This window comes from Poeciliopsis prolifica, unplaced genomic scaffold (assembly GCF_027474105.1).
Source record: "Poeciliopsis prolifica strain line A6 unplaced genomic scaffold, Auburn_PproV2 SCAFFOLD102, whole genome shotgun sequence".
NCBI lineage: Eukaryota > Metazoa > Chordata > Actinopteri > Cyprinodontiformes > Poeciliidae > Poeciliopsis > Poeciliopsis prolifica.
Window position 1 is genome coordinate 60005 of NW_026562477.1, and position 18174 is coordinate 78178.

The 18174-nt window shown below is 37.6% G+C and overlaps 1 pseudogene; it reads right to left on the reverse strand.

The window, feature by feature from the left end:
- The window catches only part of LOC129354026 (uncharacterized), a 39136-nt pseudogene extending 20962 nt beyond the window's left edge, over positions 1-18174 (reverse strand).

Consider the following 18174-nt stretch of genomic DNA (forward strand, 5'->3'; position numbering starts at 1 on the left):
ACATTAATAACCAGCAGACAGATGACTACATTAATAACCATCAACCAGATGACTACATTAATAACCAGCAGGCAAATGACTACATCAATAACCATCAGCCAGATGACTACATTAATAACCAGCTGCCAGATGACTACATTAATAACCAGCTGCCAGATGACTACATTAATAACCATCAACCAGATGACTACATTAATAACCAGCAGGCAGATGACTACATTAATAACCATCAACCAGATGACTACATTAATAACCAGCAGACAGATGACTACATTAATAACCAGCAGGCAGATGACTACATTAATAACCATCAACCAGATGACTACATTAATAACCAGCATGCAGATGACTACATTAATAACCATCAGCCAGATGACTACATTAATAACCATCAGCCAGATGACTACATTAAAACCATCAGCCAGATGACTACATTAATAACCAGCATGCAGATGACTACATTAATAACCATCAGCCAGATGACTACATTAATAACCATCAGCCAGATGACTACATTAATAACCATCAGCCAGATGACTACATTAATAACCAGCATGCAGATGACTACATTAATAACCATCAGCCAGATGACTACATTAATAACCATCAGCCAGATGACTACATTAATAACCATCAGCCAGATGACTACATTAATAACCAGCAGACAGATGACTACATTAATAACCAGCAGGCAGATGACTACATTAATAACCATCAGCCAAATGACTACATTAATAACCATCAACCAGATGACTACATTAATAACCATCAGCCAGATGACTACATTAATAACCATCAACCAGATAACTACATTAATAACCAGCAGGCAGATGACTACATTAATAACCATCAACCAGATGACTACATTAATAACCAGCAGACAGATGACTACATTAATAACCATCAGCCAGATGACTACATTAATAACCAGCAGGCAGATGACTACATTAATAACCATCAGCCAGATGACTACATTAATAACCATCAACCAGATGACTACATTAATAACCAGCAGGCAGATGACTACATTAATAACTATCAACCAGATGACTACATTAATAACCAGCAGACAGATGACTACATTAATAACCAGCAGGCAGATGACTACATTAATAACCATCAACCAGATGACTACATTAATAACCAGCATGCAGATGACTACATTAATAACCATCAGCCAGATGACTACATTAATAACCATCAGCCAGATGACTCCATTAATAACCATCAGCCAGATGACTACATTAATAACCATCAGCCAGATGACTACATTAATAACCATCAGCCAGATGACTACATTAATAACCATCAGCCAGATGACTACATTAATAACCATCAACCAGATGACTACATTAATAACCATCAACCAGATGACTACATTAATAACCAGCAGGCAGATGACTACATTAATAACCATCAACCAGATGACTACATTAATAACCAGCAGACAGATGACTACATTAATAACCAGCAGGCAGATGACTACATTAATAACCATCAGCCAAATGACTACATTAATAACCATCAACCAGATGACTACATTAATAACCATCAGCCAGATGACTACATTAATAACCATCAACCAGATGACTACATTAATAACCAGCAGGCAGATGACTACATTAATAACCATCAACCAGATGACTACATTAATAACCAGCAGACAGATGACTACATTAATAACCATCAGCCAGATGACTACATTAATAACCAGCAGACAGATGACTACATTAATAACCATCAGCCAGATGACTACATTAATAACGAGCAGGGAAATGACTACATTAATAACCAGCAGCCAGATGACTACATTAATAACCATCAGCCAGATGACTACATTAATAACCATCAACCAGATGACTACATTAATAACCATCAGCCAGATGACTACATTAATAACCAGCAGGCAGATGACTACATTAATAACCATCAGCCAGATGACTACATTAATAACCATCAGCCAGATGACTACATTAATAACCATCAACCAGATGACTACATTAATAACCATCAGCCAGATGACTACATTAATAACCATCAGCCAGATAACTACATTAATAACCATCAGCCAGATGACTACATTAATAACCAGCAGACAGATGACTACATTAATAACCAGCAGACAGATGACTACATTAATAACCAGCAGGCAGATGACTACATTAATAACCATCAGACAGATGACTACATTAATAACCATCAGACAGATGACTACATTAATAACCAGCAGGCAGATGACTACATTAATAACCATCAGACAGATGACTACATTAATAACCAGCAGACAGATGACTACATTAATAACCAGCAGGCAGATGACTACATTAATAACCAGCAGCCAGATGACTACATTAATAACCAGCAGGCAGATGACTACATTAATAACCAGCAGGCAGATGACTACATTAATAACCATCAGCCAGATGACTACATTAATAACCAGCAGGCAGATGACTACATTAATAACCATCAGGGAAATGACTACATTAATAACCAGCAGGGAAATGACTACATTAATAACCAGCAGGCAGATGACTACATTAATAACCAGCAGGCAGATGACTACATTAATAACCATCAGCCAGATGACTACATTAATAACCAGCAGCCAGATGACTACATTAATAACCATTAACCAGATGACTACATTAATAACCAGCAGAGAAATGACTACATTAATAACCAGCAGGCAGATGACTACATTAATAACCAGCAGCCAGATGACTACATTAATAACCAGCAGCCAGATGACTACATTAATAACCATCAACCAGATGACTACATTAATAACCAGCAGCCAGATGACTACATTAATAACCAGCAGCCAGATGACTACATTAATAACCATCAACCAGATGACTACATTAATAACCAGCAGGCAGATGACTACATTAATAACCAGCAGGCAGATGACTACATTAATAACCATCAGCCAGATGACTACATTAATAACCATCATGCAGATGACTACAATAATAACCATCACGTAGATGACTACATTAATAACCAGCAGGCAGATGACTACATTAATAACCATCAACCAGATGACTACATAATAACCAGCAGGCAGATGACTACATTAATAACCATCAACCAGATGACTACATTAATAACCAGCAGGCAGATGACTACATTAATAACCATCAGCCAGATGACTACATTAATAACCATCAGGCAGATGACTACATTAATAACCAGCAGACAGATGACTACATTAATAACCAGCAGGCAGATGACTACATTAATAACCATCAGCCAGATGACTACATTAATAACCAGCAGGCAGATGACTTCATTAATAACCAGCAGACAGATGACTACATTAATAACCAGCAGGCAGATGACTACATTAATAACCATCAACCAGATGACTACATTAATAACCAGCAGGCAGATGACTACATTAATAACCATCAACCAGATGACTACTTTAATAACCAGCAGGCAGATGACTACATTAATAACCATCAGCCAGATGACTACATTAATAACCTGCAGGCAGATGACTACATTAATAACCAGCAGACAGATGACTACATTAATAACCAGCAGGCAGATGACTACATTAATAACCATCAACCAGATGACTACATTAATAACCAGCAGGCAGATGACTACATTAATAACCATCAACCAGATGACTACATTAATAACCAGCAGGCAGATGACTACATTAATAACCAGCAGACAGATGACTACATTAATAACCAGCAGGCAGATGACTACATTAATAACCATCAACCAGATGACTACATTAATAACCAGCAGGCAGATGACTACATTATTAACCATCAGCCAGATGACTACATTAATAACCAGCAGGCAGATGACTACATTAATAACCATCAACAAGATGACTACATTAATAACCAGCAGGCAGATGACTACATTAATAACCATCAACCAGATGACTACATTAATAACCAGCAGGCAGATGACTACATTAATAACCATCAGCCAGATGACTACATTAATAACCAGCTGCGAGATGACTACATTAATAACCATCAACCAGATGACTACATTAATAACCGGCAGGCAGATGACTACATTAATAACCATCAACCAGATGACTACATTAATAACCAGCAGACAGATGACTACATTAATAACCAGCTGCCAGATGACTACATTAATAACCATCAACCAGATGACTACATTAATACCCAGCATGCAGATGACTACATTAATAACCATCAGCCAGATGACTACATTAATAACCATCAACCAGATGACTACATTAATAACCAGCAGAAAGATGACTACATTAATAACCAGCAGGCAGATGACTACATTAATAACCATCAGCCAGATGACTACATTAATAACCATCAACCAGATGACTACATTAATAACCATCAACCAGATGACTACATTAATAACCAGCAGACAGATGACTACATTAATAACCAGCAGGCAGATGACTACATTAATAACCATCAGCCAGATGACTACATTAATAACCAGCAGGCAGATGACTACATTAATAACCATCAACCAGATGACTACATTAATAACCATCAGCCAGATGACTACATTAATAACCAGCAGGCAGATGACTACATTAATAACCATCAACCAGATGACTACATTAATAACCAGCAGGCAGATGACTACATTAATAACCATCAACCAGATGACTACATTAATAACCAGCAGGCAGATGACTACATTAATAACCATCAACCAGATGACTACATTAATAACCAGCAGGCAGATGACTACATTAATAACCATCAACCAGATGACTACATTAATAACCAGCAGGCAGATGACTACATTAATAACCATCAGCCAGATGACTACATTAATAACCAGCTGCCAGATGACTACATTAATAACCAGCTGCCAGATGACTACATTAATAACCATCAACCAGTTGACTACATTAATAACCAGCAGGCAGATGACTACATTAATAACCATCAGCCAGATGACTACATTAATAACCAGCTGCCAGATGACTACATTAATAACCATCAACCAGATGACTACATTAATAACCAGCAGGCAGATGACTACATTAATAACCATCAACCAGATGACTACATTAATAACCAGCAGGCAGATGACTACATTAATAACCAGCAGCCAGATGACTACATTAATAACCATCAACCAGATGACTACATTAATAACCATCAGCCAGATGACTACATTAATAACCATCAACCAGATGACTACATTAATAACCATCAGCCAGATGACTACATTAATAACCAGCAGGCAGATGACTACATTAATAACCATCAACCAGATGACTACATTAATAACCAGCAGGCAGATGACTACATTATTAACCATCAACCAGATGACTACATTAATAACCAGCAGGCAGATGACTACATTAATAACCATCAACCAGATGACTACATTAATAACCAGCAGGCAGATGACTACATTAATAACCATCAACCAGATGACTACATTAATAACCAGCAGGCAGATGACTACATTAATAACCATCAGCCAGATGACTACATTAATAACCATCAGCCAGATGACTACATTAATAACCAGCAGCCAGATGACTACATTAATAACCATCAACCAGATGACTACATTAATAACCAGCAGACAGATGACTACATTAATAACCATCAGCCAGATGACTACATTAATAACCAGCAGCGAGATGACTACATTAATAACCATCAACCAGATGACTACATTAATAACCAGCAGTCAGATGACTACATTAATAACCATCAGCCAGATGACTACATTAATAACCAGCAGACAGATGACTACATTAATAACCAGCTGCCAGATGACTACATTAATAACCATCAACCAGATGACTACATTAATACCCAGCATGCAGATGACTACATTAATAACCATCAGCCAGATGACTACATTAATAACCATCAACCAGATGACTACATTAATAACCAGCAGAAAGATGACTACATTAATAACCAGCAGGCAGATGACTACATTAATAACCATCAGCCAGATGACTACATTAATAACCATCAACCAGATGACTACATTAATAACCATCAACCAGATGACTACATTAATAACCATCAGCCAGATGACTACATTAATAACCAGCAGGCAGATGACTACATTAATAACCATCAACCAGATGACTACATTAATAACCAGCAGGCAGATGACTACATTAATAACCATCAACCAGATGACTACATTAATAACCAGCAGGCAGATGACTACATTAATAACCATCAACCAGATGACTACATTAATAACCAGCAGGCAGATGACTACATTAATAACCATCAACCAGATGACTACATTAATAACCAGCAGGCAGATGACTACATTAATAACCATCAGCCAGATGACTACATTAATAACCAGCTGCCAGATGACTACATTAATAACCATCAACCAGATGACTACATTAATAACCAGCAGGCAGATGACTACATTAATAACCATCAACCAGATGACTACATTAATAACCAGCAGGCAGATGACTACATTAATAACCATCAGCCAGATGACTACATTAATAACCAGCTGCCAGATGACTACATTAATAACCATCAACCAGATGACTACATTAATAACCAGCAGGCAGATGACTACATTAATAACCATCAACCAGATGACTACATTAATAACCAGCAGGCAGATGACTACATTAATAACCAGCAGCCAGATGACTACATTAATAACCATCAACCAGATGACTACATTAATAACCATCAGCCAGATGACTACATTAATAACCATCAACCAGATGACTACATTAATAACCATCAGCCAGATGACTACATTAATAACCAGCAGGCAGATGACTACATTAATAACCATCAACCAGATGACTACATTAATAACCAGCAGGCAGATGACTACATTAATAACCATCAACCAGATGACTACATTAATAACCAGCAGGCAGATGACTACATTAATAACCATCAACCAGATGACTACATTAATAACCAGCAGGCAGATGACTACATTAATAACCATCAACCAGATGACTACATTAATAACCAGCAGGCAGATGACTACATTAATAACCATCAGCCAGATGACTACATTAATAACCATCAGCCAGATGACTACATTAATAACCAGCAGCCAGATGACTACATTAATAACCATCAACCAGATGACTACATTAATAACCAGCAGGCAGATGACTACATTAATAACCATCAGCCAGATGACTACATTAATAACCATCAACCAGATGACTACATTAATAACCAGCAGGCAGATGACTACATTAATAACCATCAGCCAGATGACTACATTAATAACCAGCTGCCAGATGACTACATTAATAACCATCAACCAGATGACTACATTAATAACCAGGCAGATGACTACATTAATAACCATCAACCAGATGACTACATTAATAACCAGCAGGCAGATGACTACATTAATAACCAGCAGCCAGATGACTACATTAAAACCATCAACCAGATGACTACATTAATAACCATCAGCCAGATGACTACATTAATAACCATCAACCAGATGACTACATTAATAACCATCAACCAGATGACTACATTAATAACCATCAGCCAGATGACTACATTAATAACCATCAGCCAGATGACTACATTAATAACCATCAGCCAGATGACTGCATTAATTCATCAGGAGCAGTAGTCATGGAAACCAACAGCCAATCACAGCGCGACAACAAGCTAACGCTAACCTGTTTTCTGCCTCATTTGAACCAAAAACTGAATCTTTAACCCAAATTAATGTTTCATTCTGTGATGAATATTTATGTAAAAAGATGTTTAGCTGTAAACCAGATGTTTCTGGATATTAAACTATTTTCTTCAGACTGTTTTCATACTGTATTGTTGTTCAGACGTGTAAAGGATCGTCCCTCCGGTTACCTGGTAGAGAAACAATGAACTCACTGAACAGGATCAAGTTTTAAAAACCAGCAGAAAAACCATCCAGGGGATTTTACAGCTGAATCATTCAGTATCTAATGATTCCTGCTGTTCAGGCCTGAAACTCAGAGAGAAACGACTGAAAGATGAGATTCAGCTCTGATATGAAACCTGAGTTCATTCACACTGAGCATCATCAGATTTAAAGGTACAGCGCCGCTTTAGACCGTCAGACCGTCAGAACCAAAGATTCAGGATCGTCAGTCTGAGGTTCAGGCTGTTCAGGTGAAGGAAAATATTTTACTTTAATATTTTACCAACCACATTATAAATACTTCAGATTTATGTGTTTGACATGTTAATGTCTGAAGAAGAAGCAAACAGAATGTTCTACAGAATATTTCACAAACAAGTTCATATATCTGTAAACACTATATTAATGCATATTATATTAATACATATTATTGTAATACATATTATATTAATACATATTATATTAATACATATTATTGTAATACATATTATATTAATACATATTATATTAATACATATTGTAATACATATTATATTAATACATATTATATTAATATAGTAATACATATTGTATTAATACATATTATATTAATACATATTATTGTAATACATATTATATTAATATATATTATATTAATGCACATTATATTAATACATATTGTATTAATACATAGTATATTAATACATATTATTGTAATTCATATTATATTAAAACATATTGTATTAATACATATTATATTAATACATAATATATTAATACATAGTATATTAATACACATTATATTAATACATAGTATATTAATACATGTTATATTAATACATATTATATTAATACATATTATATTAATACATATTGTATTAATACATATTATATTAATACATAATATATTAATACATAGTATATTAATGCACATTATATTAATACATATATTAATACATATTATATTAATACATATTGTATTAATACATGTTATATTAATACATATTATATTAATAAATAAACATGAATAAATCTCAGAGTAAAGTGATCAAATACCTGCCTTGTGTTTGACTGCCTGATGGTTGTTGGCCCATAAATTTCTTCCTGATCACCAAGACTCCAAAAGCCACCAATGCAACGAGAGTCACTGGGATTAGAACTAGCATCCAATCTGTCATCAGGAACAAATACAGGAACAAAACACAACAGACGGAAAAATTTAACAAAAACTGCAACAAAATAAGAGAATTAAATGAATAAAAGTATGTATTACATCTTTTTCGTGTTTTGCTGTCATTCAGAGTTTCTTCTTGGCTGAGCCAACAGGAAGTCATCAAGTTAACATCTACAGTCTTGTTCTCTGCAGGATTGGCTGCTACACATCTATATGATGAGTTTCTATCCTCTTTATGAACAATAAAAGGTAAAGACCGAGCAGAGACTCTGGTTGTGTATTTCTTTGTCTCTGATCCAGTGCAGAGTCGCTGGATTGTCCACAGAGCAGGTCAACAGGCAGAGGTCAGAGGTCAGGCTAACAGCTTTCACATCAGGAGTCGGTACTGGATCTGCAGAGAATCAAACCAACAGTTAGTAAAAATTACTGGAGATATTCTGTGAGTTTTGATCTTCTGCTTGTGAGTCCATGAATGTTTTAAAGGTTCATAACTGTGATGGTCGGTTCTGAGTTCACACAAATATCCAAATATTATTGATTTCTAATTCAGGAAATGGTTCTGAACATTGTTTTTATGCTGCCGCCTGTTGTCAGACTGTCATAATGTTCCAGATGAGGTAAAGAAACTGTTGGTCAGTAACAAACATGCAGTTTGCATCAAATACTGATCCAATGAGGGGTCAGAGGTCACAGGGTGAAATGAATGATGTCTGATGGGTGGATGTAGATTCTTCACACACTGGATGGAGGAAAACCTGATTTTATCCAGAAAATCATTCAGAGGTTATGAGATTTAACCTGCTTCATCTGACCTTTCACCCTCAGAGTGTCATAAACCTGCTGTGTTGCAATGAGATGAGAAATGAAGCTGCTCTCATCTCTGTCATAAGGGAAGAATAATCAGGACTGGCAGTAATTTATCAATAAACTCGCGCTGTTAAAGTTGAACATTTCCTTCCTGACTGTGTTGACAGTTCAATGTGTTGCTTTAATGTGGATTATCAGCTGATTCCTCAGATGCTTTCTTTACAAGGTTGTTTGATAACTTCATAGGAAGTTTCCAGTGAATGTTGATTAGCAGCTAATGATGCTGTTAGCTTTTTTGTGCTGCTGGTTAAAGTCACAATATGAAGCTTTGCTCCTTTTTATGATACGACTCTGCAGATTCTGATTATCAGCTGATTGAGACCAAAGATTTAAATCTAACATCTTATGAAGTCAAACACTGACTCAGTGAAAACAGGCCTGCATGTTAATGAACCACAGAAACAGAAACATCTTCCATCCTTTGGATCCAAATGTTACAGAAAAACAGAAGTAATGTTTGTTTTTAATGGAGTAATTTTCACATTAATTTGCAGTTTTCTGTAGCATGAAAACAGTTTCTGTCCGTCTGTCTTTGGCTCCTTTCAGCTGCAGATCAACAGATTCACTTTTCTGACATTCATTCACTTCAAGGCTTCAGGAATAGAAAGTTACTAAAATGTGTTTTCAGTTATTTTTGAAATTCTGCTGTAATGTGGGAAGTATTATTATGTTCACTGTGATTGATGATTGATTGGCTCTATCATCACTGCCTTCATCCTCCCCTCCATGAAAACTGATCGTCTGTCTGCAGGAAATGAAAACATTAAAATATAACATGCTGCCCAGAGGCTGCAGTTTCTGAAAGAATAGAGCAAGAATCCTCCTTCTGACCCCCAGTGGATCTCTGGGAACCCTGAGAGCAGCTCTTCCTCCACCCTGAGACCAGCTCTTCCTCCACCTTGGAGCAGCTCTTCCTCCACCCTGAGAGCAGCTCTTCCTCCACCCTGGAGCAACTCTTCCTCCACCCTGAGAGCAGCTCTTCCTCCACCCTGGAGCAGCTCTTCCTCCACCCTGAGAGCAGCTCTTCCTCCACCCTGGAGCAACTCTTCCTCCACCCTGGAGCAACTCTTCCTCCACCCTGGAGCAGCTCTTCCTCCACCCTGGAGCAGCTCTTCCTCCACCCTGGAACAGCTCTTCCTCCACCCTGGAGCAGCTCTTCCTCCACCCTGAGAGCAACTCTTCCTCCACCCTGGAGCAGCTCTTCCTCCACCCTGAGAGGCTCTTCCTCCACCCTGAGACCAGCTCTTCCTCCACCCTGGAGCAGCTCTTCCTCCACCCTGGAACAGCTCTTCCTCCACCCTGGAGCAGCTCTTCCTCCACCCTGAGAGCAACTCTTCCTCCACCCTGGAGCAGCTCTTCCTCCACCCTGAGAGGCTCTTCCTCCACCCTGAGAGCAGCTCTTCCTCCACCCTGAGAGCAGCTCTTCCTCCACCCTGAGAGCAGCTCTTCCTCCACCCTGGAGCAGCTCTTCCTCCACCCTGAGACCAGCTCTTCCTCCACCCTGGAGCAGTTCTTCCTCCACCCTGAGACCAGCTCTTCCTCCACCCTGGAGCAGCTCTTCCTCCACCCTGGAACAGCTCTTCCTCCACCCTGGAGCAACTCTTCCTCCACCCTGGAACAGCTCTTCCTCCACCCTGAGAGCAGCTCTGGTCAGGAGGAAACTCCCCGACCGCTGAAGCCTCCACATGCTTCTGAATGTGACCTGAAATGATCTTTCTTTAACAAAATGTATTCCCATATTATTCATTTAAACTCTGGTTCAGATGCATGTGGGTTTAGTTTCTACACTGAACATATAATCTGTGAAATATATGATTGTTTCTGAGATTAATACAAAAACCTGCATGTTAACTTCCTGCTATAGTAATCAGAAAATCATGTTTGGCATCATAACAGATGTATCTCATATTTAACTCCACTAACTGTCTGCATAGTTCATTCTAAATTATATTTAAAATCATAAAAAAAATGGAAGCACCAATTTACAACAAATGTTGTGAATCTCAAGACACGTTACAAAACATCATTTTATTTGACTCAGTCGTTCCAATTGATCCTAGTGATTAGACAGTGCAGTTTGTTGGAGCTATTTATTCTTATTTCTTTATCTATTTGAATTTTGTTATTTATTCTTAAACTTCTATTTTTTGCATTATTACAGAGTTTATTGCAAGTTAATAATTGATTATTTTTTTTTTGTTTTCTTATTTTTTCCTATTTTTTATCATTTGTAAGCTAGACAGGAAGTAAGGTGGGTCAGTCCACATTCTATAAATATAGGGCCTGGTAAAGGACCAACAGGCATTTGGGTTTGGGGCCTATGGTTTTTACCAGTGCAAGAGATCAGAGAGAGAGATCAGTGCTAGAGAACAAAGAAAAGTTTGATAATTGTAATTGCTTGCATAAAAGGAAAATAAAAGCAACACAGAAAATCAACCAGTTTGGACCTTGGGATTCTTTTGCCTGTGTGTCTGGACCCCAGTGCCTCATAGTGGCTGATGGAACTTTTATTGGATGTTTGGATGGACAAACAATCGCCACTTACACAGTTTGTTCAATTAATTATTCAAATCAAGTTAAATTTTCAGTAATTTTAAGCCAATTCGAGTCAATAACTCAGATTGTATGGAGTCAATGACTCAACAGATAACATCTTGCTTTGTGCTGTTGACTTTACAGCAAATCCTCACAGGATGCCTGCAGCTCAGTGAAAAACCACCAGCAGACATTCAGTGACAGCATTTCAGTTCATCATCTCATCCTCATCAGAGATGAGGATGAGATGATGGATCACCTTTACTGGACTAATATAGTTTTATTAATAAAACCAAATTAATTTTAAAAATCACTGGGGAAAGTTAAAACCTGTTAGCAGAAGATAAATATCTAGAACTGATTTAACCTCAGATCTGGACAATTAGAGAAAAACCTAAATAAATAAAAATAAATACTCACCATAGATTTGAGTTTATATGAAGAAAAAAATTCGCCTTTTTGAACTGTATAGATTCCTGAGTCGTTCTTCTGCAGGTTTGTGATCGTAAAGAGTCCAGAGCTTCGGTTCCACTGAAGCTTGGTCTTGTAAAAGTTCACAATAATATTAAGTTCACCATCAGACACTGAAGCAATGATTTTTCCATCATATAAAAGAAACCATGTCTCTGTGACACCTCCAGGTAGAGCGATGCTTCCTCCAACGATTCCTGTCAGATTCTCCTTCACTTCCTGACCAGCAGATAATCCCAGAATCACTGGAGAGACAGGAAGTCAGAGTGAAATATTGACCTGAATGTCTTTATTAAATATCATTCAATGTTTTGTCTAAAAGATCAAAGTCATGGCAGATTCAGGTTTCAACAATTCATGTTGACTGAATTTGATAATCAGATAAAATCCTGCCAACAGAAAGGAAACGTCTGATTATTGTTCATCTTTAATATTCAGGATCATTTTATTCATCATTTCCTCAGTGTTTTATAGGACTGATAATCTGTCCACTCTGCAGAATCCAGTCCGGTTCTGGACCTGCTGGTTTCATTTCTCAGGAGTCAGACGGATGGAGGGAAGATGGAGGGAGGAGACAGCTCCTCCTCCACTCTGCTCCTTCAGACTAGCCAGCAGCAATTAGCAAACAGCTGTAGGAGGTTTTTAAAATCATTCCTATGAAATTCAAACTCTCTGGAGGTGAACAGCTGGTACCCAGCAGCGCTCACTGCACATAAAATCTGCTTCTATGCAACAATTGGTAGCAGAAAAATCATTTTCAGGAACGTGTTTCAAATACAAGGTTTTCAGTAGTTTGAGACTTTTTTAGTTTTACATTATACTGATGTGTTTAATGCATTTTTATAAAATAATATTTTGCTATAAATATTTATTTAAACTTGTAAATGTTTCTCAAGACAAACAACCTCTGACCTTTCTGTTGGGTCAGCTTCACCCACTGCATGTGACTGATGTCAGCAGATCATCCAACAATGTTTCTCTGGCAACATGTTATTTATATTGTGTTCAGTCATGATGGGAAGCAGGTCAAACAGAAAGAGGAAAATGTTCTCCATAAAACCAGAAAGCTGACAGAGAATCAGCTGGAAGTTGCAGAAACCAGGATGGTGACTCATCTCCAGACACATATGCTAAGCTAACCGTAGCGCATTAGGATCTGCTCAGGATGCTGGTGACAAACTGAGGAGGTCTGTGACAGACTGGCCACCTGCCCAGGTGACCCCGCCTCTCACCCAGAATGCAGCTGGAGAGGCAGCAGCTCCTCCTGACCCCACTGGGGTCAAAGTGTCAGGAAATGGAAACTGAGGAGGTGAAGACTGAGCATGATGTTCCTGAACGGTTGGAGTTCTGATCAATAGGTGACCAGAAAATTATCAAATGTTATGAAACTTCAGGACTTATTGTTGTAAATTAGTTTATATGCACTGGAAAAAGTGTGGCCTTGCTTAAAGTAAAAAATTTGATGTCCATTTATTGCATCTAAAATATTTGACTTCACAGAATGTAAATAAAGATGTTTGGTACAACATGGCTATTTAATTTTGACTCAAACCATATTATTGTACTTGAGCCAATATTAATTCTTCACCTTTATCCAAGTTAAATTATTTACATTTCAGTATTGGAACCAAAGTAAAATATTTACATTGAACCAATCAAATATATATACATTGCACCAAAGTAATATTCAGGCATTAGCACAAGTTAATTCATTTTCACCATGAAAGTCTTTTTTTTATATTTCAGAAATTTGGTTTAAAAAACTATTTGCATCACTCACATCACACTTAAAACACTGCAGCAACATTTTTTCAAAGTCATTTATTCCTCACAAGTAAAAAAGGAGAAAAAAAAGTGGCATGTTCAGACAAACAAATATAAACATGTCATTGTTGCTCAGAGCAATAAAAATAAAGACAATATGGCTTACCAAGCTAAATTAAATGGATGGAAAAACATCCACTGTTGTACTGTTCAAACACATGAAGGAATGTTGCATCTCTAAACATCATCAAAGAAGTAAAATTCCAACAAAAGCAGTCCATGAAAGTGACACCGTGAGCCTGTATAACAAAGTGCTGCTGAGGTAGTCTACTTCTTAAATAGAAGCCAGTGGCAACTACATGCACACATTAAGCACACACAATATACACCACTGTGCAGTTTTGAGTTCACCACTGAGTTTGCGAATCTTGGAAGTCATCTTGTTGGAACCAAGCTCCATCAGGATCTTCTAAAGGGCCTCAAAGGTGAACCTGAAACCCTGTGGATACTCCATGATAAGGGCATAGCAAAGTCCAAAGAGCATTACAACTCCGGCTGCAACAGAAGGCAACTCATTGAGGACTTCCACACCATCAATGAAAATCCCAACGTCTTGGGGCTGCTGTAGAAGGCTTGAATTCTCTCTGAAGACGAAGTCTGCCATGATGGTCCTCTCCAGCTCCTGCTTGGCTTGATCTTTCTGGGAGACCTGAGGCAAAATATAGGAAATATGCAACTGAACAACTGCAGTCTGGCACACCTCATTAATCACTATATACTGTATAATGGCATAGGTGGTCTCCTGTGATGAATAAAGTTGAATCATCATTGTGACAGAAAATATCTGGACATACCATGTATTCCTTTATAAGGTCCTCAACACGTTCTCCCAGGTAGATGATGAGAGCTTTGAGGATACACTCCCTTCTGAAATCTGCATCAGCACCCTTTAGGGACAATCAAAATGGTTATTATGCAATGTGTAGACTAATCTAGCAACTCAATTCCTAGGTCTACCATAAACAGTGCTTTTACAGTGCGCGCCTGTTCAATATTGAATCCATGGCAGACTAATTCAAAGCAGTGAAAATGTAAAGCCATTCTAGTACATCTGCCAGAGGCCACTGGTAGTCCCTCTTTAAATATGAAGACAGACTGGATGGCTCCTGTTTTGGTTCCTACAGTCTCAAAGTGTCTTTGGTGCAGTGACAGGTGCACAAATGATTTCCTATGAGCTACTACAATTAATGTACTCATAGGTGGCACATGTTTTTCTTTTTTTAAATGGTTGGTATAAACACACTAGACGAACTAATTGCTAACATGGCTTAATATGCTGAGCTAGTCAAGTTCACGGTGTAGCCGAGCGAACCGTGGTGGAAGCGATTGATTGGTAACGAATTATGCCTACCTTGATTAATTCCAGCTACAACCGAACAATGTACACATAGTGATATTTCTCGTGAAATACGTGTAAGTTCAGAAATGACACCACATTTAACCCGGCGAAAAAAGAAAGCGTTTACTGGGATACCCATATTTAGGCGGGACCTTCAGCTTGCTAACCAGGTGACATTAACTCAGTCTTTTGCATTAATACAATTGTAGGCTTGTTAAGACATCAGATTAGATTAGTACTTACCGCAGGTTTATTCTTCGATTAAATGCTAGGACGTTAATCATTCTTTCTTCCCATGCCGAAACGGACGATGCTCTCCAAGCACTTCTCCACAACTTCTTCTCACGTGACTCAGATTAAATTATTACATCATTTCCTGTCAGTATGTTTGAGAGAAATCAATATATTTGCTTTCTTTCCTTCGGAAGTGTGATTAATTCAGTCTGAAACAAAATTGACACCTCAGAATGCAAAAAAATTGACTTTCACCATCAAGTCAATTATTTTACAATGTATTCAATAGTAGTTATTAGCTTGAATTAACAGCTCCGTGCATCACTTTTTACAGTGTGCTGGACCGGTTCACATATTCATTTTACTACATTTATTTATTTTTTTTTTACCTTCCTTCATTAAACTACTTCCATGTTCTACTTGTTTATGTTTTTCTCAAACTGTTCCAGTGAAACTGGCTCATCCTGAAATGTGGAACATGTCTGAGCTTGAATCTCTTGTCTTGATTCGATCGGTGGATGGATTTCTGCTGCAGCATGTTGATGGTATTTCACTGGGATTTTTCCATTCAGTAACTGGTCAGTTAAATCAGGCTGCTGGTCTGTTAATGGATCTGAACGCTCATCAATACAACATGATAATGACATCCTGAGAGGAAATGAGACAACAAGAAACTTTATCCAAACCATCCAGGCATTTTCATTTACTAGAAACAAACTGGCACCAAACCATAAACAGACTGAATGAAAAACTATTTGGAGATTCACAGAATATTTATTGGAAAAAACATTTCAAACTAAACTTTTGGTTTCAGTTTCTCTCTTCTTCCAAAGAAAAGTTTCCCTGGAAACAACAGGACGGATGGGGCGGAATCAAACCGACAACCCAAAGATAACAGGACAAACTTCCACCGTTATCGCGTCTGTATATGACAAGATCAAAATAGTTATATATATATATATATAACAATATATATATGGTGTGTGTTTTTCTTCTTCTTTTTCATTGGCCTGTTTGAAACGTTCGTATCTAAAGTTGTTAAAAACCTCGTTGCTGCTGTTCTGGTCGCCTGCTTGATTCTGATTTTCAGTGAATTTTCATCAATTAATTGAAACTGTTCTGGTCTCCAGGGTTTGTTATCACCGTTGTTCACAACCAGCAGTGGAAATGAACTGATCATTTTCAGTGTCGCTAATATCTAATTGATTATTGGTGGCAAGTTCAGTCTTTTTCTCAGGCTTTTGTTGATTATAATGAGGATATTCCTTCAACCGTCTATGAAAGCTTTTATTTTTTTATTATATTTAGGTCTCTGTGTTGTCCTCCATTGATTGTCTCCTGCTGTGCCTGATTGTTTCCTGTCTGATGTCCATTTCTCCTGTCCTCTCTGCTCATCTGAGAATCATCATTAAAACCATCATTTCCATCTCATCATGTTCCATGTGCATCATCACCACAAAACCCGCAACTCATGACAATTTTATGGAATAAAGCTACAAAATATACAAATGTAGCCACACCCATCAACTGAACAAAACCAGGATATAAATGCAACGTGGTTGTTTTTGTAAAAATACAAAAAAGAAAAATTATTCAGTCTCTTCAAGCTCTTGATTCAAAATTCAGTTTTAATTCGTCATTTAAAAATGTCCTAGTAAAATCCACAGCGGTAAATTTTCACAAGGCTTTACTTTCTGAAAGTCGCAGTAAAACATGTCCGTTTAATCTGATCGCGATCCGGTTTCAAACGGATCCGATCCACAAACGGACCGAGGAAGTTGCTCAACTTACCGAGAAACAAGCAAATACATCCGATCTGAGTCTCCATCTCATCGTAACGTCCAGACAACGTCTGAGTTTCCTCGCTGTTCCG